Here is a 24,864-nt window from a genome sequence, read left to right as displayed (position 1 = left end):
TCTTATCAAGCTTTGTGTCTCCAACTTAGTCCAATATACCATTGCCTTTAGCTGTTTTGCTGCAAAGCCTTGCCAAGCCCCTATTTAAACTATGCATGAAACGCAACAGAGCAATCATGTGGCTACAATCCATATATCAAAGTAAGCATAGATTCACTACTCAGGACCACGAGGTACATCAAAGTGCCGTCGTTCATTTATTCAGTCATCAGACATAATTCCAAATTTCCAATACAGCATATTGAGAATGCTGACACACGCATGAGTAAGGGGGTGTGTCCCTAAAACATCACATGGATGGGCAGGAAAGTCAGTGTTCTCAATATGCTGTATTGAAAATTTGGAGACATGTACTTCGTGGTCATGAGTAATGAATCTATCGTCACTTTGATATATGAATTGTAGCCAAGTGATTGCTGTGCCATGTTCGATACATAGTTTCTCCAACTTAACAGAAATAGCCTCTTTCATACCTCTTTTGAACCATAACTCCTCTAAGATGCCAATAGTACTGACTACAGGTTTTGGCTCTTCTGTGCTGGGGCATACATAGTTTTTTCCCCAATGTACAATTCTTGGCACTCCTCATTGCACTGAACTGTATCTACAATATTGTTCTTTTTGTGCTTTGGCTTAGGGTCTTTGGTGGAACCAGTTGCTGCTTCAGTGTGTTGCCAAGTTTGAAGCCAAAAGGGATGCTGTGTTCATTAAAAATTATTTTTTTCCCATACACACACTATGAATGGAAGAACCAAGTTCTTCAATCTGCCCTACTTCGCACCCTCACTGGCAGTCTTGACATTCTATTTTCTTTTTCTTCTTTTCATCCCTTTGTGCATCTAATGTAGCCCCTATTAAAATGACATAATGATAATTAATACTTTATATGCACTATATACAAACGCTCTATTCTTAAAAATCCTTTTTGCAAATAAATAAATAAAATATAACATGACTGTTGTAGCGCTCGATAAAATATGGTGATGACGTTTCTTTTTTATTGATTTCAAGTCGGTTTTTCAACAGCATTATTCAAGAATGCCTTTTCATCGTGATAAAAATAAACCATTATACAGTATGTAACAAGAATCCTGGAATGGTTGGAATAAGTTTGAGATGATTTTTTTTTTACAATAAAAAAATCAGTGTTTCTCAACTTTTTGACTTTTCAATAAATACTACGTTTATAAATAAAATAACCTTCAATGATCACATCTGGCTGAGCGATGGGATTGGATAATTATATGAAAGGTGTTCACAATAATCAAGCTATTGAGTGCGATGCCATACAGCTTTATTGAGGTACACTATAGAAGCAAAATACACTGAAATAAATATATAACTGCAAGCACATTATTCAGCCACAATGATGAGAACAGGTAATATCCTCTGACAGACAATTCAATATCTTAATGGATTCCAGTAACATCACTAAACACTTATAAAAGAAAAACTCAGGCAGATTTAAATTGCACTAGAAGAATTTTTTTTCCTTCTTTCGCTTACACTCAGAGTAGGAAAACATCACATTCTTAACACATACACTAAAGTAGTTAATATCTTAGATGAGGAATACTTTCAGTTGTTTGACCCACAGTACATCTATTTTACTATAAGATTAAATCATATTTCATTAAACACACACTGCTGTTTAAAAATATATATCATTAGTCCTGCAATATTAGTTAAATATTGGTATGGGTAGCGAGTGTGGACCCATTGTGCAAAACCAACTGGTTTGGCTATGGGCTAGCCCTGATACCATCATTCTGGCATCCCCCTGGTTTTTAACCTTTAACCTCTATATGTGGATCTGGACTTTGCTGCAGGGGAGCCAACAGGGTGCTACCTTTCAGAATAGTCCTAGTGTGGTTGGCTACTGACCCACAGGTATCAGAGACATTAGTATGCGGCATGGAGGGATTAGGCAATACACATAGTGAGGAAGGAGGCAGAGTTCATGTGAATCTTGAAAACTATCCTAAGGTCAGGGAAGATGGCAAATGACCAGTATGGTAAACAGGCACAGATCAGGTGAGGCAGCAGAGGGTCAGGATCCAGGAATCAATCAAAGGTCAGTGTATAGGCAGACAAACAGATTATAACTATTATACATGCTCTAGGAGGCTAGAGGGACCTGGCACGATTTATGGAGACTAATTGCTCAGGCAAATAAGTGAGGCCAGCAGTATAGCTATATAGGAGAGTTGATTAGCTCATTAGTCAAGTAGCTGAGCACAGAATAAAAAAGGAAATTTACCCCTTCTGCAGGCAAAGGTTTCTCTAAAACACATAGGAAAAGGCCTTGCAGCTAGACTGTGGCCTGCAATGTGAGATACAGGAGTCTAGTGGCAGAAGCTAAGTGAGAGATGTGATGCCCCTGCCCACTTTGGATACCAGGACAGCAATGGGCATGGAGAGCCACCATAATGAATATGTACCATATATTACATCATGTTACTATTAGTAATATCCTCTTGGTTAAAAGACCACTCCCCCTGCCTTAGCTGATGACAGCTTTGAAAATCAGCTAGGCAATTTTCCTTCCCTCTTATGTGAAGCGCAGAGATATGGATGAGTTTTCCCTCTATCTTCCTGAACAAGATGTTTGCTACCATCATGAGAGAACTCGACCTCGTTTCCCTTTGATGGTTTATGTAACATCCGTTGTCTGATTGCCCAACATGACCCTTATATAACCCGAACACAACAAAAGCATGGTGGATTGCAAAGCTAGTCTCACAGCTAGTAATAACTCCTTTCCGTTTGAAAAAAAGGTATTTTGAATTGGTACCCATTGACCTTAAATCATCTGTCCCAGGACACGAGCCCCCGACCCCCAAGGGCTGGTATCTATAGTGAGAACCATTTGATCGGGTTATCTCCGGGGAATGCTTTGTGCCCAGTTTAATTTGTTCTGCCGCCATAATAGATTATTTAGCATCCTGTCTGTTATCTGTAACCTGGACTCCAGGTATCTCCCACTCTTTCTCAGTATTACCAGATTTTCTGCTTGGAGCTGGCGACAGTGGAACTAACATTGCTTTTAAAAAAAGTTAGTCTCGGCGAGGATATTAATTTGTATTTGAGTGAATTGAAGTATCCGTAGTGGACTTCGATCCGAATTTCAGGGAAAATTTTATTTGCTGCGAATCTGAATTTCCTCGTGCTTTGTTGTAATAATCAATTATGCCTGAAATAGCGGTAAAAAAAATCAAACTCATCTTATCCATTTGAGGCCACAGCACCCATCTTAATTGAGGATCCTGTGCAAAATCTCATGCGTGGTGATGTGTGACGCGATGTGACAAGATGTCGCGCGAGATCTTCAACCAAGACCTCTTTGCGCTCAAATTGATAAGGTGAGTATTATCAGATGCCGCAGTCAGCCATGAAAACCACATCTGAGGGGTTCAATGAGTGGGGCACCACAATCACCGTTCCCAGACATTGCGTCCAAAGAGGCCACAGCACCCATCTTAATTGAGGATCCTGTGCAAAATCTCATGCGTGGTGATGTGTGACGCGATGTGACAAGATGTCGCGCGAGATCTTCAACCAAGACCTCTTTGCGCTCAAATTGATAAGGTGAGTATTATCAGATGCCGCAGTCAGCCATGAAAACCACATCTGAGGGGTTCAATGAGTGGGGCACCACAATCACCGTTCCCAGACATTGCGTCCACTACTTCCAAAGAAATGTGCTATGTGACAAAATAATTAGTCACAAAGCGAATTTCTTTGTGAAATTTCTGCTTTTACTTTAAATTCTGGGGGCCAGGGGGCGGAGCTTGCCAATGGCCGAGTGAGCAGTGCGCATTAAGAGCTCCTGACCATCTCCGGCAGTTTTTCAGACTACAGGTCACAAGCGACTCACCTTCCATCATGAAGAACAGAGGGAAAAGAACCTCGTCCACACCAGTACCGGTGGACCGAAAATCAGGCGCCATGGAGCGATATCTAGCGTCCAGCTCCCAGCCGGCAAGTGGCGCCAAGACAGCCATGAGACCCAAGATGGCGGACGCACCTCATGGTGAGAAAACAGCGGCGGCCGCCGCAGCATCCCCTGACCCCAGCCGATCACCGCCTGGCACACCGAGCACACGGTCATATGCAGGGGCAGTTCGCAGTCCGTCCTCGGCGGCTCCTTCCTCGCCTGCCATGACAGAGAGCAGGCTCTCCTCACCCAGCTCCTCACCGCAGTCCCACCGCTCACCAAGCTGCCAGGGGGCTGACATGCAGGCGATACCGTCCCCACAAGAGGAGGAATGGGACTGGAAAGTCCATCTCAAAGCTCTGCCCACAAAGCATGAGCTTAATGATCTTTTTATTAAACTTGAAGCCTCACACAAGCAAGATATTGCTGGCTTACATACAGATATAAAGCAAGTAGGCCACAGAGTGGAGGATGTGGAAGCTATCCAAGAACAGACCCTCCAGACGCTGGAGTCTCACCAACAGATCCTGCAAGATCACACAGGCCAGATCCAAGACATACTAAGTCACCTTGATGACATAGAAAACAGAAATAGGAGAAATAATCTCCGCATAAGGGGAGTCCCAGAATCTGTTCTCCCACAGGACCTGGATCACTGGGCCCAAGATCTATTTGCCAAGTTACTTAACAGAAGCCCAGATGCTCTGGTCGAAATTGACAGGATTCACAGAACCCTGGGTCCGAAACTTGCAGATCCAGCTCGCACACGTGATATAGTGTGCAGAATTCATTTTTACAAAGAGAAGGAAGAGATCCTTAAAGCCTCAAGAAATATGATGCCAAGTCTTCCGGATTACCCCGGAGTACTCATTTTGCCAGATTTAGCTAGGCGTACACTTATGTTGAGGAAAGCTCTCAAACCTTTATTGATCCTCCTTAAGGACAATGATATTATATACCGCTGGGGCTACCCCTTCGAGCTCTTCGCCAGAAAAGATGGGAAGTCCGCCACTTTCAAGTCCATCACTGACCTCCAGAAGATATTGGACGTTTTCAATTTACCATCTGTCAACCTTCCAGATTGGCCCAGACAAAAAGAATTGGTTCCTGTGCCGCGCAGAGACCCCTGGCAGACGGCGCTCCCAAAACAGCAGAGGCCACCTAGAAGATCTCGTTCACCTAAAGACTGAACTGTCTAGTTATTGTGAGGTTCCAGCCTCTAGTTGCAATCTGTTTTTCTTTCCAAGGAAGCCGAATTACATAGGCTCTTTAGAATGCTTCTAACATAATACTAAATGTTCTCACAGTTTAATTGTGACCTGTTATACCCACTTATCTCATTGCTTACCCGGAGACAAGTCAGGCAGCTGTAGCGCCCTTGTCTTCTCTTACCCCCACTAGGTTCTACAGCACCTATTGAGTGTTGTATATGACGAATAGTCATAACTTAGTGACCGTTGAACCGATTGTTTGGTTCCTATTACCCTTCAGAACATTATTGTCTGTTCACTGAAACCTAAGCGTTTCCTAATTGTATTATCTGTTTGTCTTACGTCTTCCCCTTACTTTCCCCCTTGTGTGTAGTCTTTCCTTGCATCCTTAACCTTTACTCCTTTCATTCATCATGGCGGGATTGTTATCGTTTAGCTCCTTTAATGCCAGGGGCCTCAACAAGCCTGAGAAACGCAGTCAAATTTTATACCGGTTTCATAAAAAAAGGATCATGATAGCGATGATTCAGGAGACTCATTTCAAAACCTCATCCATCCCAAATTGCAGGAATAGGTACTACCACACCTGGTTCCATAGTTCACACCCAGATAAAAAAGCAGGTGGAGTCTCCATAGCTTTCCACAAAGCCTTCCAGGCCAAGGTCTTGGCCTCTGACATTGACACTAAGGGGCGCTATATATTTCTTAAGCTTGCATTTAATGATCAAGTATTTACTGTAGCTAATTTGTACTTCCCTAATCAGGGCCAAGCCTCCTTTGGAACCAAGATGTTGAGAAGACTTGCTGGCTTCGCTGAGGGCTCACGTATTATTTTAGGAGGTGACCTCAACATGACCATGAACCCAGAGCTTGATTCTTCGGTGGGTAAGTCCACGATCTCTCCCACGTCGTTACGTAAGTTCAGAACAGCACTCACATCCCTCAGGTTGGTTGATCTTTGGACGGTCTTGCATCCGGGTGTCAGAGATTACAGTTACTACTCTGCAGCACACAACACATACAGCAGACTAGACCATCTCTTCGTATCGCAGAGCTTCTTGGATCTTGATCCCCGATGCTCGATCGATTCTATGATATGGTCGGATCATGCGCCGGTATTTGGATTATTGTCTCCAATTCATACATCTCCTCGCTCATTTACTTGGAGATTAAACGATAATTTACTAAATGATGCGGTTTGCTCGGCAGCTATAAAAACAGCCATTGCTGATTTTGTTGCTGACCATCGATCGGATACCACTGCTTCTCCTCTAAAATGGGAAGCACTCAAATGTGTGGTAAGAGGCGTGTTTCTGTCCCATGGGTCTCGACTTAAAAGAGAAAGGACGCATAAGTTAACCGCTCTTTTTAAAGAACTTGAGGCCAAAGAGTCCATTAATAAAACCTCTGCGTCAGATTCCCTTAAAGCTGAACTTTCCTCCATTAGACAACAGATATTAAAAATTCTAGACCAGAAATCTCTTTGTATGAGAGATAAAATTAAACGAGGTTACTACGAGTTTGGGGACAAATGTGGAAAATGGCTGGCGAAAGCTTTGCATCCACGTATTCCGCTCACACATATACCCTCATTGAGCATAGGCTCGAGGGGTCAGATACATGCACCGCTTGAAATTGCTAGTGAGTTCCGGTCATATTACTCAGATCTATATAATTTAGATCACACACATACATCTGACCCGAGATCGTCATCCCAAAACATACAAAATTATCTATCCCAATTTGGCCCCCCGAATATACCGAATGATGCATCTACTGGTATGGAGGAGGATTTTTCTTCATCAGAGCTCTTGCATGTCATTAAGGACCTCAAAAATGGGAAGAGTCCCGGCCCTGATGGGTTGTCTGCACGTTTCTATAAATACTTCACAGAAGATCTGGCCCCCATTCTCTTAGATGCATTTAATTCTATATCAGCCACATGCCCCTTTCCATCTCAAACCTTACAGGCCCATATTACAGTCATCCCCAAACCAGACAAGGACCATTCCCTTTGCTCCAAGTATAGGCCCATTTCCCTTCTTAATATCGACCTGAAATTATTTGCTAAAATTCTAGCCTTAAGATTACATCCCCACATACCAAAATGTACCTATAGAGAACAGGTGGGATTTGTCCCAGGACGAGAGGCCCGTGACAACACCATCAAATCCATAAGTCTGATATCTAAAGCTAAACAACTAAAGATTCCCATGTGCCTTCTCTCAGTAGATGCGGAGAAGGCATTCGACAGGGTCAGTTGGCACATCCTAGAAAGGACTCTGATTCATATTGGGATTGGTCCCAGGATGATAAATAGAATCATGGCCTTGTATTCTGGCCCTACCGCGCGGGTTCGTGTCAATGGTGTCCTGTCGGATTCCTTCCCTATCTCAAACGGAACACGGCAGGGATGTCCTCTCTCGCCGTTTCTTTATATTCTTGTTATGGAATCTCTAGCGAATGCTCTGAGAGCCAATTATGCAATTAGAGGCCTTCACATCGGCAATATAGAACATAAACTATCACTGTTTGCAGACGATCTCTTGATGTACTTAACAAACCCTAGAATCGGCCTTCCCTCAGTACTAAAGGAATTTCAGATTTTTGGGAAGTTATCCAACTTCAAGGTCAATGTCCAGAAGTCTGAACTTTTAAATATTTCTCTCCCTTCTCGAGATGTCACTGCACTCAGAGATTCATTCGCTTTTAAATGGGCCTCAAGTAAGCTTAAACACTTGGGAACTTACATCTCTTCTGACACTTCCCACCTGTTCAAACTCAACTTCCTCCCTATACTTCACACCATTGAAAATAACTTACAAGCTTGGTCAGCTTTAAATATTTCATGGTTTGGCAGAATAAACACCTTAAAAATGGACGTTCTACCCAGACTTCTTTATTTATTCCAGACAATCCCCTGTCGGATCCCGGCCTCTTACTTCACACGTTTGAGGAAACTCACTTCTCGCTTTATATGGGGTAGATCCAAAGCCAGGTTGAGCTACAATCTTATGATCAAGTCCAAGGAACACGGAGGCACGGGTTTGCCTAACTTCCTATCATACTACAGAGCAGCGGTCGCCAACTGCGTGATTGACCTTACCCATAATCTTGAGGGGAAACTTTGGGTTGAATTAGAACACACTCTAGCCCCTGGTCTTATCCCAGGCGTTTTCTGGTATCCGACAAGTACACTGACCCAAATGCCTATTCAAAGGTTATCACCTTTTCTATCTTCTCTAGTACACATTTGGACCAGGTTCGCCCCTACAACTCGATTGGTTATGATCCCTGGCCCTCTCACAAACATATCTGGTCATCCGTTGATGCCAGCCGCACTGTTAGCTCTACCAGCCCTCAGCTTACATTCTGGACCCCAGATTAGAGTCAAAGATATATACTCAGTTAGAGGGTTGAAAGATCTTACAGATCTAGGCCATATTATACCTGACTCACCAGGGCGATGGTTTCACTACCTACAATTACGCAGTTTCACTGGATCTCTGGCACCCGGTATGCAACTTCAATCCTCAGTGACTGATTTTGAGAAACTATGCCTAGCTTCCTCTGCTCCTGGGCATTCCATATCTCTTATATATGCCATTCTGAACTCGGGAGAGATCGGGGATGACACAGAAGAGTTCCCTCCCCCAACTAAGAAAATTATGCTATCATGGGAATCTGAGTTGGGATACCCTCTTACACCTGATCAATGGAAAAGATCTCTCCTTTTCACCCATAAATCTTCAATTTCCTGCAAGATTCAGGAACTTAATTATAAGATTTGGTCTAGATGGTATAGGACCCCGGTTAAACTTAACCAGTTTTATCCTTCGGTACCAGACACGTGTTGGAGGTGTTCGAAAGATAGAGGCACTATGCTACACATCTGGTGGGAGTGTACGGGAGTAGCAACACTATGGAATGACATCTTCAAGCTACACGAATATTTGTACAAAATCCATATCCCTATGTTGCCCCAGATAGCTCTCCTTTCAGTTTACCCGGGCAGAATTAAGATAGTCAAGAAGGGCATTTTTAGATTTTTTGTTATAGCAATGCGTCAAATAATTCCCAGAGCCTGGAGATCATCAGATAGTCCCCTTAGGATCACTTGGGTTAATGCTTTGGATTCTCTAGCACGTCTAGAGGAGCTGGGAGCCGAAGATCAAGGTCTTGGAGTTGCTCACTCTAAACAATGGGAGGCCTGGTACCAGTTCCGTACATCAGCAGGTTTCTCGGGTTGGTTGTCCTCAGGATCTACCACTTAAAATATTCTGTCCAGTCTGACTGCAGTCATATCTTGTATGGACTGCCAGTTCAATCTCATTCCCCCCCCCTCCCTCCTTACCCTTCCCCCTGGATCCCTTGTCTTGTCTTCCCCTGTTCTACTTCATCCATCTAATATTGATGTTTGATAACTCTTTTTTCTATGTACTGACTTGATATGTACTATTGTAATGCCCACATAATACATATACTCAAATGTAAATAGCTCATACTGTATGTTTTCAAATGTATATGGTTTTTCAATAAAAACAAATTGAACCATAAATTCTGGGGGCCATGGAAAGACCAAAGGGCAACGCCTGAAATTGTAGAATTGTAGAGAAATTGTATATATTCCCCTCTATATTGACTGCCACTCTAAGGAATTTTTTATAATCCGGGTGTATCGGAATGTTATAATATGCATCTTGTAAATCTATGACTGCCATGAAGCAATCTTGGAATAAAAGTTGTATTGCTCATTTTATGGTCTCCATCTTGAACTTCTTCAACAACAGAAATTTGTTCAATTCTTTTAGATTGATTATAGTCCTAAAAGAACCATGTTGTTTCCTTACTAGAGAAGAGTCTGGAAATCTGGAACCCAAATAAGAAGATTTTTCTTTATGAGATCTAACACTTTCTTTTCCATAGGTCATTTTCCTACACTGAAACTTTTGCAACGATGAACCTTTGAGGTGGGAGGGACCAAAACTCTAATTTTAATCCTCCCTGAATAATTCCTAACACCCAACTGCCAAACTTGACCAAGTGGGAAGAAGAAAAATGTAATCTTCCTCCTACTCCTAATCTGGCATCATTGTTGTGATTGTTTTTTAATTTGAGTGGATGAACCTCTGAACAGGAAGCCTTTCCTTTCAAATCCTGCCAATCTAAGTCTCTGGACCCTGCCCTAACCCTGTCCTCCTCCCCTAGATCTGAAATTGTTCTGGAAGGGACAATTGGACCTAGAAAAGAAGAAGAGAATGAAGGATAATATCCAGTAAACCTTTTCTTTTTGCCAGCTGCTTTCTCTAACAATGCATCAAGCTCAGGCCCAAATTGAAATTCCTCATGGCAAATAATACCACAGATCTGTATAGATGACATTTATTCCCCTTTCCAATTTTTTTTATTTTTACCATAGATCTCTGCGTGCTGAGTTAGTTAAAGAAGATGCCTGAGCAACTAATTTACGACGAGTCAGACAGGAATTCTGCTGTCTTTTGTAAGGTATTAAGGGAAGCTAATATCTGTTCCATAGGACACTTATCCCTCAGTTGAGTTTCTAATCTTTATAACCAAATTATCTTAGATCTGGCAGTGACCATTTCTGCCACATTGGGGCGGAAAGCAGAAGCTGCTGTCTCTTAAAACCCCCATATTCTTAAACTGTAGAGATTATGTTTTAGAAACCTTTGATATAGCCACATCAATCTTTGAAGCTTTGTTCAAAGGTGATGATGCTTCCTCCTCAAAGGGATATTTTCTTTTCAGACATCTGGGAATAAATACTTTTTATCAGTTTTTTTCCATTCTCTATTGATTAAAACATCTTTGTTTTTTTCTCTTGTAACCCCTAGAACATGGTATCTACCAGTGATTTATCTTCTCTAACCTCTTCCAGATTTAATGTAGACCTGAAAGCCCTTAACAATTTGTCAGTATCTTCTACTAGGAAACACGTCCTTTACTAAAAAATGTTAAAATAAAAGTAAAAAAAAAAACTTCTTTGAAAATGTTTTAATGAAAAGGCTTGCAAAAATAAAGCCACCTCCACATATATTGAATCACCACATTCTTAAAGGGGTTGTCCCACAAAAAATATTCTACAGTTTTCCAACCAGCACCTGGATCTGAATAATTTTGTAATGGCATGTAATTGAAAATTTATAAAAATGTATATTATTAATAATAAAAATTTGTATATCCACTAAGTTATTCAATAAAATGTATCTGTATAGTGCCTCTTTGTTCTTCTTCTTATTTCTTTGTCTGGCCCACTGAGAAGGCAGCACCTGCTCGGTTTCATCCTTGAACTACCTCCTGAGCTGTGAAAGGGAGATAGCTGCAGCAGATTGGACACGTCCCTTTAGCAGTAGCAGAAAAGACACTCTCCTTAGCAGTAGCAGAAAAGACAGTTTAATAAATGGGTTGCATCAGAAGGGGCATAGATTCCCGTGATAGGAACATAGTCCTACCACTTTACAAATCGCTAGTCAGACCACACATGGAGTACTGTGTACAGTTCTGGGCTCCTGTAAACAAGGCAGACATAGACGAGCTGGAGAGGGTTCAGAGGAGGGCAACTAAAGTAATAACTGGAATGGGGCAACTACAGTACCCTGAAAGATTATCAAAATTAGGGTTATTCACTTTAGAAAAAAGACGACTGAGGGGAAAATATGTATAAATATATCAGGGGTCAGTACAGAGATCTATCCCATCAGCTATTTATCCCCAGGACTGTGACTGTGACGAGGGGACATCCTCTGCGTCTTGAGGAAAGAAGGTTTTCACACAAACATACAAGAGGATTCTTTACGATAAGAGCAGTGAGACTATGGAACTCTCTGCCTGAGGAGGTGGTGATGGTGAGTACAATAAAGGAATTCAAGAGGGGCCTGGACGTATTTCTGGAGCTTAATAATATTACAGGCTATAGCTACTAGAGAGGGGTCGTTGATCCAGGGAGTTATTCTGATTGCATGATTGGAGTCGGGAAGGAATTTGTTATTCCCCTAAAGTGGAGAAAATTGGCTTCTACCTCACAGGGTTTTTGGCCTTCCTCTGGATCAACTTGCAGGATAACAGGCCGAACTGGATGGACAAATGTCTTTTTTCGGCCTTATGTACTATGTTACTATGTTACTATGTTACTAATATACAGTCAGGTCCATAAATATTGGGATATCGACACAATTCTAACATTTTTGGCTCTATACACCACCACAATGGATTTGAAATGAAATTAACAAGTTGTACTTTAACTGCAGACTGTCAGCTTTAATTTGAGGGTATTTACATCCAAATCAGGTGAACGGTGTAGGAATTACAACAGTTTGCATATGTGCCTCCCACTTGTTAAGGGACCAAAAGTAATGGGACAATCGGCTTCTCAGCTGTTCCATGGCCAGGTGTGTGTTATTCCCTCATTATCCCAATTACAATGAGCAGATAAAAGGTCCAGAGTTCATTTCAAGTGTGCTATTTGCATTTGGAATCTGTTGCTGTCAACTCTCAAGATGAAAACCAAAGAGCTGTCACTATCAGTAAAGCAAGCCATCATTAGGCTGAAAAAACAAAACAAACCCATCAGAGAGATAGCAAAAACATAAGGCTTGGCCAAAACAACTGTTTAGAACATTCTTAAAAAGAAGGAACGCACCGGTGAGCTCAGTAACACCAAAAGACCCAGAAGACTACGGAAAACAACTGTGGTGGATGACCGAAGAATTATTTCCCTGGTGAAGAAAACACCCTTCACAACAGTTGGCCGGATCAAGAACACTCTCCAGGAGGTAGGTGTATGTGTGTCAAAGTCAACAATCAAGAGAAGACTTCACCAGAGTGAATACAGAGGGTTCACCACAAGATGTAAACCATTGGTGAGCTTTAAAAACAGGAAGGCCAGATTAGAGTTTGCCAAACGACATCTAAAAAAGTCTTCACAGTTCTGGAACAACATCCTATGGACAGATGATACCAAGATCAACTTGTACCAGAGTGATGGGAAGAGAAGAGTATGGAGAAGGAAAGGAACTGCTCATGATCCTAAGCACACCACCTCATCAGTGAAGCGTGGTGGTGGTAGTGTCATGGCGTGGGCATGTATGGCTGCCAATGGAACTGCTTCTCTTGTATTTATTGTTGATGTGACTGCTGACAAAGGCAGCAGGATGAATTCTTAAGTGTTTCGGGCAATATTATCAGATCATATTCAGCCAAATGCTTCAGAACTCATTGGACGGCACTTCACAGTGCAGATAGACAATGGCCCAAAGCATACTGAAAAAGCAACCAAAGAGTTTTTTAAGGGAAAGAAGTGGAATGTTATGCAATGGCCAAATCAATCACCTGACCCAAATCCGATTGAGCGTGCATTTCACTTGTTGAAGACAAAACTGAAGGGAAAATGCCCCAAGAACAAGCAGGAACTGAAGACAGTTGCAGTAGAGGCCTGGCAGAGCATCACCAGGGATGAAACCCAGCGTCTGGTGATGTCTATGCGTTCCAGACTTCAGGCTGTAATTGACTGCAAAGGATTTGCAACCAAGTATTTAAAAAGTGAAAGTTTGATTTATGATTATTATTATGTCCCATTACTTTTGGTCCCTTAACAAGTGGGAGGCACATATGCAAACTGTTGTAATTCCTACACTGTTCACCTGATTTGGATGTAAATCCCCTCAAATTAAAGCTGACAGTCTGCAGTTAAAGCACATCTTGCTCGTTTCATTTCTAATCCATTGTGGTAGGGTATAGAGCCAAAAATTTTAGAATTGTGTCGATGTCCTAATATTTATGGACCTGACTGTAAATCTAGCAGAGCAATCAGCGAGGAGATCTCTGGATCCATGTGAGGTACAGGGCTGGTTGTTTTTAAAAGGTATTTTCATGTAATATTTGGTGTCTGATTTTTATTTTTTACATTAATCATGGGATAACCTCTTTAACGACCCACACTATACAATTATCATTTAATTTATCCTGTACAGTGAATACCATAAAAACATCCCCCCAACAATGCCAGAATTACAGTTTTTTGCTTATTTCCCACAACAACAAAAAAGAATAAAAAAAGTGTTAGGTATCCTAAATTGATACCAATAAAAAAAACGACAAGTTGTCCTTCAATAATCTAATTCTTGCACAGCGTGGTAGAAAGAAATATATTTAAAAAGTTATGGGATGCAGCAATGCAAAAAAAAAAAAAAAAGGATTTTGATTGTGTAAAAATAGTAAAATGTAAAAAAAATATATATATGTATTTGATATTGCTGTAATTGTACTGATCAAGAGAATAAAGCTATTGTTACAGTATTTATGCCATTAAGTGCACTTCTCAAAAGAAAGAGTTAACAACAGTTAATTAATAAGTCCCATGAACCTCAAAATGTGGCTATTAAATTAAACATGCAATATTTATATTTTGTCACAATTATTTTAGAGTTTACCTGTACCTTTTCATTGTATAAAGAGCAGACTTTTCCATTCTAATTTTACAAAAATGCAGACCTTAGTGGCTGAGATGTGATTCTGAACCAGAAATAAAGATTACCAAACAAATGTTTATGTTAGATGTGGACAGTGATTAAATATGTCATTCTCTCTGTCCTCATACATATGAAGAAAGATTATGGTGTCTTTTAAATTATAGTTTTCTTGTTACAATCAGATCTGAGAATTAATACTCACTGTGATTATCCTTCACATTGCCCTTAGTAATTCAGGCAGGCTGTTCAGGCAGAGAATAGCCTGCCGGATCTCTATGGATCCGGCACTGCCGGATGTTACCGGAATGCCCGCCAGCTCCTTGACTATTATGGTTTCTGACTGAGATCCATCCACTAACTGGCAGATATGCTGGGATTGGACCAGACAAAAACCGCTGTGTGCAGTAACTACTAACTGCAGTGTGAAACTATCCTTAGCGAGATATTAGGTAGAATATTATTATTAATAATTTATGTACAGTACAGACCAAAAGTTTGGACACACCTTCTCATTCAAAGAGTTATATTTATTTTCATGACTAGGAAAATTGTAGATTCACACTGAAGGCATCAAAACTATCAATTAACACATGTGGAATTATTTACATAACAAACAAGTGTGAAACAACTGAAAATATGTCATATTCTAGGTTCTTCAAAGTAGCCACCTTTTGCTTTGATTACTGCTTTGCCCACTCTTGGCATTCTCTTGATCAGCTTCAAGAGGTAGTCCCCTGAAAGGGTTTTCACTTCACAGGTGTGCCCTGTCAGGTTTAATAAGTGGGATTTCTTGCCTTATAAATGGGGTTGGGACCATCAGTTGCGTTGAGGAGAAGTCAGGTGGATACACAGCTGATAGTCCTACTGAATAGACTGTTAGAATTTGTATTATGGCAAGAAAAAAGCAGCTAAGTAAAGAAAAACGAGTGGCCATCATTACTTTAAGAAATGAAGGTCAGTCAGTCAGCCGAAAAATTGGGAAAACTTTGAAAGTAAGGGCTATTTGACCATGAAGGAGAGTGATGGGGTGCTGCGCCAGATGACCTGGCCTCCACAGTCACCGGTCCTGAACCCAATCGAGATGGTTTGGGGTGAGCTGGACCGCAGAGTGAAGGCAAAAGGGCCAACAAGTGCTAAACATCTCTGGGAACTCCTTCAAGACTGTTGGAAGACCATTTCAGGGGACTACCTCTTGAAGCTCATCAAGAGAATGCAAAGAGTGGGCAAAGCAGTAATCAAAGCAAAAGGTGGCTACTTGGAAGAACCTAGAATATGACATATTTTCAGTTGTTTCACACTTGTTTGTTATGTATATAATTCCACATGTGTTAATTCATAGTTTTGATGCCTTCATAGTCATGAAAATAAAGAAAACTCTTTGAATGAGAAGGTGTGTCCAAAATTTTGGTCTGTACTGTATATATATATATATATATATATATATATATACTTTGTCAGTCCGCATCAGGGAAAACACTGAAAGGAATGTGTAGTATATCTCACCCAAATTTATTAACTGGGTGATATAAAATGTCAGCTGCGCTGTGTATTCGCAGGGGACTTTGATAAGTCTATTTTCTCTATGTGGACTTTGTATAGCAATGATTGGAGTAGACACATACCACCTCCTTTCAGTTCAAGTTTCCACAGCTCAGATGAGAGTGCTGGCGTATTACTGGGGCATAAGACTGTCAAATAAAGGTGGTATGGAAATGTGATCAATAGGAACATTATTATGTTGAACTGATGTTTAGGTAAGAAAATCTGATGTGTTTCAGTAAGGGCCCAAACATGGTGTCATATACTCCATGTTTTATTAACTTAATTGTAATCAACTCGTAAATAAACAACCACTCGTAACTTATTTATTATATTTTATTAATGGATTATAATCGGCCATGGTGTCTTAATGTTACCCAAAATTCAATAACAGTAAACCACATTAATCTAATACCAACTTTATACAATACCAATTAATTAAATAACCACGTAGTCCACTCAGAGATTGACTATTACCCAAACGCCATATAGCAAAGCTACATGGCTAACCAACACCGCAGCCTTTTTCAATCAAATTTTGTAATCCAACGTTGAACATGTCCAAACCAATATCAGATAATGTTTGTCTGTAAGACAATTCATTTATTGTGGCCATTAATATTTCCATTTTCTTATTTAGACGGATTCAATTTTTTTTCCATAAAGCACAAGTTTTTTGAGTTCCAATCCCATCTGGGTATTATTTAAGAAAAGGCCAATTTGGATTGTGGGTAAAGAATTTGTGTATTGAATAATGTGTTTTTTTATTCATTTATTAATAAATGTGTAATAATTCTGCCCAAGTCATTGGAACCAACATGTAAAATTTCCAAATTAGGTACTGGCCAAGTTTTTGATGCTGATAAACAAACAGAATAAATGTTTTTTAAATGAAGGTCAACTATACTTTTTCAAAGTACAATAACATTACTTCCTAAATCTAAATTATCTGATTAGAATTTTATTGTAGAACGATTGCTGGCCGAAGCAATGAGTTTGTTTCCTATTATCCAGACAATCTTTAGTTCTGAAAGAGATTAAAACAACAATTCAGGTCTAATGTACAACTTATATCTGTTAGAACTCCATCTAGCAATCTTTTTTATAGTGTTTTCTCTGAGTCCTAGTTTGTAGGCATGAGTAGCAGCTCCAATTCGAAATTAATGGGCTGAAATGTTTTCTTTATTTAAACCAAAGTGTTTTTTTACATTTTCAAAGAATAAATTGGAATTGGAACTTAGTTAAAGGAGATCTATCTACATGCATAAAAAGTGGGCCTGGTGATTTAGATCTGGTAATTGACCAATCTTTCAATGCCTCAACGGGACAAAGTGTAGGGGATTGAAGTTTATTCAGACTAAGACATATTCCATTACCTTGTTGATCGGTTTTTGATCTTTTTATGAAGACTTTGATTCTTTTTGGATATATAAGCATATCGTTAATTAGTAATGGTGCTTCTTTTTTTCTATTCGCAGCTGTGAATTCACTGATGCGAAGTGCACCAAAAAAGGAAAGCAGGAAGGCATGACTCGTAAGAAGAAGAGAAAATGAATGGTAAGTATTCAACAAATTTTTGCAATAATTCTAAAGATAAAGGTCTGGTTCTAATTTTTTTGGTATTAATTCTTTTTGATCCTTTTATTATTTTACAAAGAAAAAATGTGGGGGATTGAGTCAGCACAACCTGTATGTAGGTGCACATCACTATGGCGAAATACACGCCAAGCACACTCTGCTTTTAACCCCGTCCGGTGCCATTACAGCTTTCATCGGATCTAGGGATGCAAGTACCAACATGCACTCTGAGCCCACCATATCCTTCTCCTGGAGCCAAATGGCTACTGGTAGGTTCAATATAAGCAGACTCAGTTTTATACTGACTTTAAAACCAGCCTCCAGGACAGATTGACTGGTCAGGTGTGCATGACACACATTTTCCGTTTGTATATGTATTTCGCCATAGTGATGTGCACCTACATACAGGTTGTGCTGACTCAATCCCCCACATTTTTTCTTTGTAGTATATATTGGAGGCGTGGCGATCTCCTTAGAGTCATGCACACCTGACCAGTCAATCTGTCCTGGAGGCTGGTTTTAAAGTCAGTATAAAACTGAGTCTGCTTATATAGAACCTACCAGTAGCCATTTGGCTCCAGGAGAAGTATATGGTGGGCTCAGCGTGCATGTTGGTACTTGCATCCCTGGATCCGATGAAAGCTGTAATGGCACCGGACGGGGTTAAAAGCAGAGTGTGCTTGGCGTGCATGCTGACCTGCATTCCCTGGACTTTGTGTGGCTGTCATGGCCCATGAACAGGTAGGAACTAGTGTTAGGGACCACTCAATAGAGGCGACCTTGACGTGGTGAGTGGCTTATTACGCTTTGGCCAAAATGTACACCAATGCCTCATCCAGCATGGAGGCAGGGCAGAATGCTGGATGCAGAGTGCTATCACATTTGTATTTTCCGTTTGTATATGTATTTCGCCATAGTGATGTGCACCTACATACAGGTTGTGCTGACTCAATCCCCCACATTTTTTCTTTGTAGTATATATTGGAGGCGTGGCGATCTCCTTGGAGTCATGCACACCTGACCAGTCAATCTGTCCTGGAGGCTGGTTTTAAAGTCAGTATAAAACTGAGTCTGCTTATATAGAACCTACCAGTAGCCATTTGGCTCCAGGAGAAGTATATGGTGGGCTCAGCTTGCATGTTGGTACTTGCATCCCTGGATCCGATGAAAGCTGTAATGGCACCGGACGGGGTTAAAAGCAGAGTGTGCTTGGCGTGCATGCTGACCTGCATTCCCTGGACTTTGTGTGGCTGTCATGGCCCATGAACAGGTAGGAACTAGTGTTAGGGACCACTCAATAGTGGCGACCTTGACGTGGTGAGTGGCTTATTACGCTTTGGCCAAAATGTACACCAATGCCTCATCCAGCATGAAGGCAGGGCAGAATGTTGGATGCAGAGTGCTATCACATTTGTATTTTCCGTTTGTATATGTATTTCGCCATAGTGATGTGCACCTACATACAGGTTGTGCTGACTCAATCCCCCACATTTTTTCTTTGTAGTATATATTGGAGGCGTGGCGATCTCCTTGGAGTCATGCACACCTGACCAGTCAATCTGTCCTGGAGGCTGGTTTTAAAGTCAGTATAAAACTGAGTCTGCTTATATAGAACCTACCAGTAGCCATTTGGCTCCAGGAGAAGTATATGGTGGGCTCAGCGTGCATGTTGGTACTTGCATCCCTGGATCCGATGAAAGCTGTAATGGCACCGGACGGGGTTAAAAGCAGAGTGTGCTTGGCGTGCATGCTGACCTGCATTCCCTGGACTTTGTGTGGCTGTCATGGCTGATGAACAGGTAGGAACTAGTGTTAGGGACCACTCAATAGAGGCGACCTTGACGTGGTGAGTGGCTTATTACGCTTTGGCCAAAATGTACACCAATGCCTCATCCAGCATGGAGGCAGGGCAGAATGCTGGATGCAGAGTGCTATCACATTTGTATTTTCCTTTTATTATTTTAACAGAAATTTTGACGTAAAAGGGGGGATATAAATGTTTTTTTGGAAATAAGAGATTTTGGATCTAGTCTCCATTTTCTCCCGTTTGGAAAAGATTCTCAATAAAAGGATAACTTGCAATGTATTATCGTCCAATACCTTAAAATTATAGACTGAACAGAATGTACTTGATTATTCCATACGGCTGTATAAGCAGCCCATGTAGATGGGGCTAGTGCGTTGCTAACTGAACCATTGATAAATTTCAAATTAACTTCCATTTTGGAGGGCATGGCATTCCTTTTTTCTCTGCTTCTGGTACCAGATGCCTGAATTGGTAGAAATTCTGCTGAGACAAAGAATCTGCAATTGTATTAGATCTGCCATCTAAATATTTGGCTTTAATTCATATACTGTATTATTTTTTAAACATATTAAGACAATTTGTCTTAAAACGTTAACTACTACCTCAGATTTTGCTGATAAACAGTTTATAAAAAAAACACTCCCTTATTGTCAGAGAACAATAAAATGTGCTTGTTTTTTAAATTACTTTGCCAAATAGTTAACGATACCAGAACTTGAAAAAGTTCTAAAAAATGTATGTTTTTTATAAATGGTTTACCTAACCAATTATCTGGCCATTTCTCAGCTGACCATTGATTTTTAACAATTATTCCATAACCCACTGATGGCGCAGCATCTGTAGACAGTTGGAGTGAGTCAGAATTAGTGATGGACGAACATCGGCAAGGACGGTTCGCAAACACGATCTCGCAAACACGATCAAATGTTCGTGACCTGCAAGATCGCGGTGGGCCCCATTCAATGTAATAGCAGGTGAACCTGAAAAACCTTCAGCTCATATTTGCAGCCACGAAATAATTAGGAGAAGTGCACAAATAGTCCCACAACATGGACAGTGACATACTAGAGGTGGATCAATGACAAAAATTCCAACAAAAAATATGTGTCTTAATTAGGGGACATTTTTATGCATCTTAAAGGGAAATTCTCTTAAATGTGCCCTGTTGGAGCCTAGAAATTTTTTATTTTAGGCCATGGGAGAACGGGTCTTAAAAATTAGAGATTCACCTAAAATAAAAGAAATTCTGATTATGTGGCTCGAGGTACATTATGCGGTCAATGGATAAAAATTTTACTGTAGGCCACTGGACTACAGGCCCCAAACATTAGGCATTCAATGGACAGAAAAGATCAAGTGATTATGTGGATGGAGGTATATTACACGGTCAATGGATATAAATTTTACTGCAGGCCAGTACAAATACAGGTCAAATTCATAAGTAAAAAAAAAAATATATATATAAAATTGGATTAAAACATGGCAAACGAAATCCCCCCTCTTGAAAAAAAAACCTAATGATAATATTTGAAATTTGATAACACGTGGTCGTCACTGGTGTGGAATTCCTCCGAGGCTGCAAAAATTATTCATTCACCATACAGAAAAGAACAAATAAGTATGTGGCAGGAGGTAGATTACATGGTCATCGGATATCAGTGTTATAGCAGGCCAGTGTACTACAGGCCCCAAAAATTATGCATTCAGCGTACAGAAAAGAACAGCTAAGTATGTGGCTGGGAGTAGATTACACGGTCATTGGATATCAATTTTATAGCAGGCCAGTGTTCTACAGGCCCCAAAAATGATGCATTCAGCATACAGAAAACAATAAGTGAGTATGTGGCTAAAGGTAGATTACACGGTCATTGGATATCAATTTTTTAGCAGGCCAGTGTACTGCAAGCCCCAAAAATTATGCATTCAGCGTACAGAAAAGAACAAGTAAGTATGTGGCTGTAAGTAGATTACATGGTCATTGGATATCAAGTTTACAGCAGGCCAGTGTACTACAGGCCCCAAAAATTATGCATTCAGCGTACATAAAAGAACAAGTAAGTATGTGGCTGGAGGTATATTACACGGTCACTGGATAGCAATTTTATAGCAGGCCAGTGTACTACAGGCCCCAAACATCATGCATTCAGCGTACAGAGAAGAATAAGTATGTGGCTGGAGGTAGATTACACAGTCATTGGACATCAATTTAACAGCAGGCCAGTGTACTCCAGGCCCCAAAAATTATGCATTCAGCGTACATAAAAGAACAAGTAAGTATGTGGCTGTAAGTAGATTACACGGTCATTGGCTATCAATTTTACAGCAGGCCAGTGTACTACAGGCCCCAAAAATTATGCATTCAGCGTATAGTAAAGAACAAGTAAGTATGTGGCAGGAGGTAGATAACACAGTCATTGGATATCAATTTTACAGCAGGCCAGTGTACTACAGGCCCCAAAAATTATGCATTCAGCGTATAGAAAAGAACAAATAAGTATGTGGTGGAGGTAGATTACACGGTCATTGGATATAAATTTTACAGCAGGCCAGTGGACTACAGCCCCCAAAAAATATGCATTCAGCGTACATAAAAGAACAAGTAAGTATGTGGCTGGAGGTAGATTACACGGTCATTGGATATCAATTTTACAGCAGGCCAGTGTACTACAGGCCCCAAAATTAATGCATTCAGCGTACATAAAAGAACAAATAAGTATGTGGCTGTAAGTAGATTACACGGTCATTGGATATCAATTTTACAGCAGTCAATCAACAATGTAATTACAGTATTGACTGATTGTATTTCACTGTGACAAATGCAGCAAAGACCGCAAATATAGTATCTTGCCCAAAATGGGTGTTTTTTTTTATTACAGAATATTAGTGCAGTATTTCAAGCTTGTATTTCACAGTGACAAATGCAGTAAAGGCCCCAGATGTAGGGTATTGCCAAAAATGGGTGTTTTTTAAAACCCAGAATATAATTGCAGTATTTCAAGCTTGTATTTCACAGTGTCAAATGCAGCAAAGGTCCCAGATGTAGGGTATTGCCCAAAATGGGTGTTTTTTAATAACAGAATAGAACAGCAGTATCTAACGCTTGTATTTCACTGTGACAAATGCAGCAAAGGACGCAAATTTATTATCTTGCCCAAAATGGGTGTTTTTTTATATCAAAATATAACAGCAGTATCTAACGCTTGTATTTCACTGTGACAAATGCAGCAAAAGCCGCAAATATATTATCTTGCCCAAAATGGGTGTTTTTTAATAAGAGAATATAACAGCAGTATCTAACGCTTGTATTTCACTGTGACTAATGCAGAAAAGGCCGCAAATTCATTATCTTGACCAAAAAGGGTGTTTTTTTAAAACAGAATATAACAGCAGTATCTAATGCTTGTATTTCACTGTAAGCCTCACCAATTAATTGTGCACGACAAACATGTTTTAAAAAACACCAATTTTTGGCAATACCCTACAGCTGGGGCCTTTGCTGCATTTGTCACTGTGAAATATAAGCTTGAAATACTGCAATAATATTCTGGGTTTAAAAAAACACCCATTTTTGGCAATACCCTAAATCGGGGGCCTTTGCTGCATTTGACACTGTGAAATACAAGCTTTAAATACTGCAATAATATTCTGGGTTTAAAAAAACACCCATTTTGGGCAAGATAATATATTTGCAGCCTTTGCTGCATTTGTCACAGTGAAATACAACACCTATAAGATATCGTTTTTAAAGCTAAAGTGCCATGCACAATGCTGCACTATAAGCCTCACCAATTAATTGTGCACGACAAACATGGTAGTATGAAAATAAGTACCTCCTTTATTAATACATATAATAACATAGATATAGGCGATAAAATACACAGGACAAAAATAGGGACCCAATATTCAATGGAAATATTGATAAGACTGCTATCCTCCTACAAGCATGTTCAAGCAATTACTTATACCACCCCATAAGCGACAGCTTCACAGTGATACGGTATAACAAACATCAGTAGCATGCTATATAAAGTGCCAAGTGCATATCCAACATGTGGAGGCAAGAGGATAAAAGCAGGTTGTAGTATACTAACTAATTTTCATACTACCATGTTTGTCGTGCACAATTAATTGGTGAGGCTTATAGTACAGCATTGTGCATGGTACTTTAGCTTTAAAAACTATATCTTATAGGTGTAGTATTTCCTGCGGGCATTTATTTGTCTTTTTTGCAGAGTATTATTTGCTCCATTGTCATGGATTTTCAGGCCCGGGAGGCCACTTGGAGATGCCAGGCTGAGGCAATTTTTAATCAAGCCGGTTCTAATGCACAGGATGTGGAACAACAAAAGAGCACACGAGAATTGAAGGTTTTTTTTAAGAATCTCTTACATAAACGACTCCGAACATGTTGGAATAAAATGTCTATGGAACAGTATGTTATAAAAAAAACTTATCCCTAGAGGCCTACGGGTGCAGATTTTCTCCTCATTTGGGTCAGAGGTGGAGCAATTTAATACCAAATGGGAAGAAGCATGCAACATTTGCTCCGACACCCTCATGAACTTATTGATCTCTGCGAACGAAACAATGTTGGTAGAAATAGATAAAGACCTAGCCAACACAGAGACACAACTGAAACAAATTATGACCAAAACAGAGTGGGATTCACTTAAAAGTGAAATGGAGGAAGCTCACAATATGTGGGAAAAGCAAATTAAGGAGCGTAAAACCAGTAAGTTTGTGAGGGATCTCCAGGATTATGAACAAAAGCGTATCTATAGATGGAGACAACCGAGACAGGAACAACGGAGCAGAAGTGCATCGGTTTCATCCTACGTTTCTACTGATGCTGAGGGATTGAATGTGGAAGGAACATCTAAACCATACATGACAAGATATGGCGGTAAACGGAAGGAGGGACCGAAATACCAGTTTAATAACAAAAATCATCGGGTGGGTGAATCGGCTTACCCTAAGCCGCAGATAGTCAATTTGTCAGATGTGGTGCTGACGGAGGTACAGATTGATGTATTGAGATTGGGTTTAAGTTTTGTCCCAGTAACTAATTTTGACCTCTTCTCAGCAGTAAAGGACCTTAATCTTTTTGCACGAAATTAGATTTATTTTTTTAATGTTTCATAAAGAGGGCGAGGATTTAACTGCATTTACAGATGCTGAACAGGACGCTATTCGGACCCCCTGGGATTTATTGAAAGAACAGGATCAAAACCCAGTAAGTAGACTACCAAAGTCACTCTTACCAAAATCTAAGAATTTTCCCCCTATGTCACTTTATCCGAATAT

The sequence above is a fragment of the Bufo bufo genome, chromosome 3 (genome assembly GCF_905171765.1).
Source record: "Bufo bufo chromosome 3, aBufBuf1.1, whole genome shotgun sequence".
In the NCBI taxonomy this organism is placed as follows: Eukaryota; Metazoa; Chordata; class Amphibia; order Anura; family Bufonidae; genus Bufo; species Bufo bufo.
Note: the sequence above shows the minus strand (reverse complement) of the source record.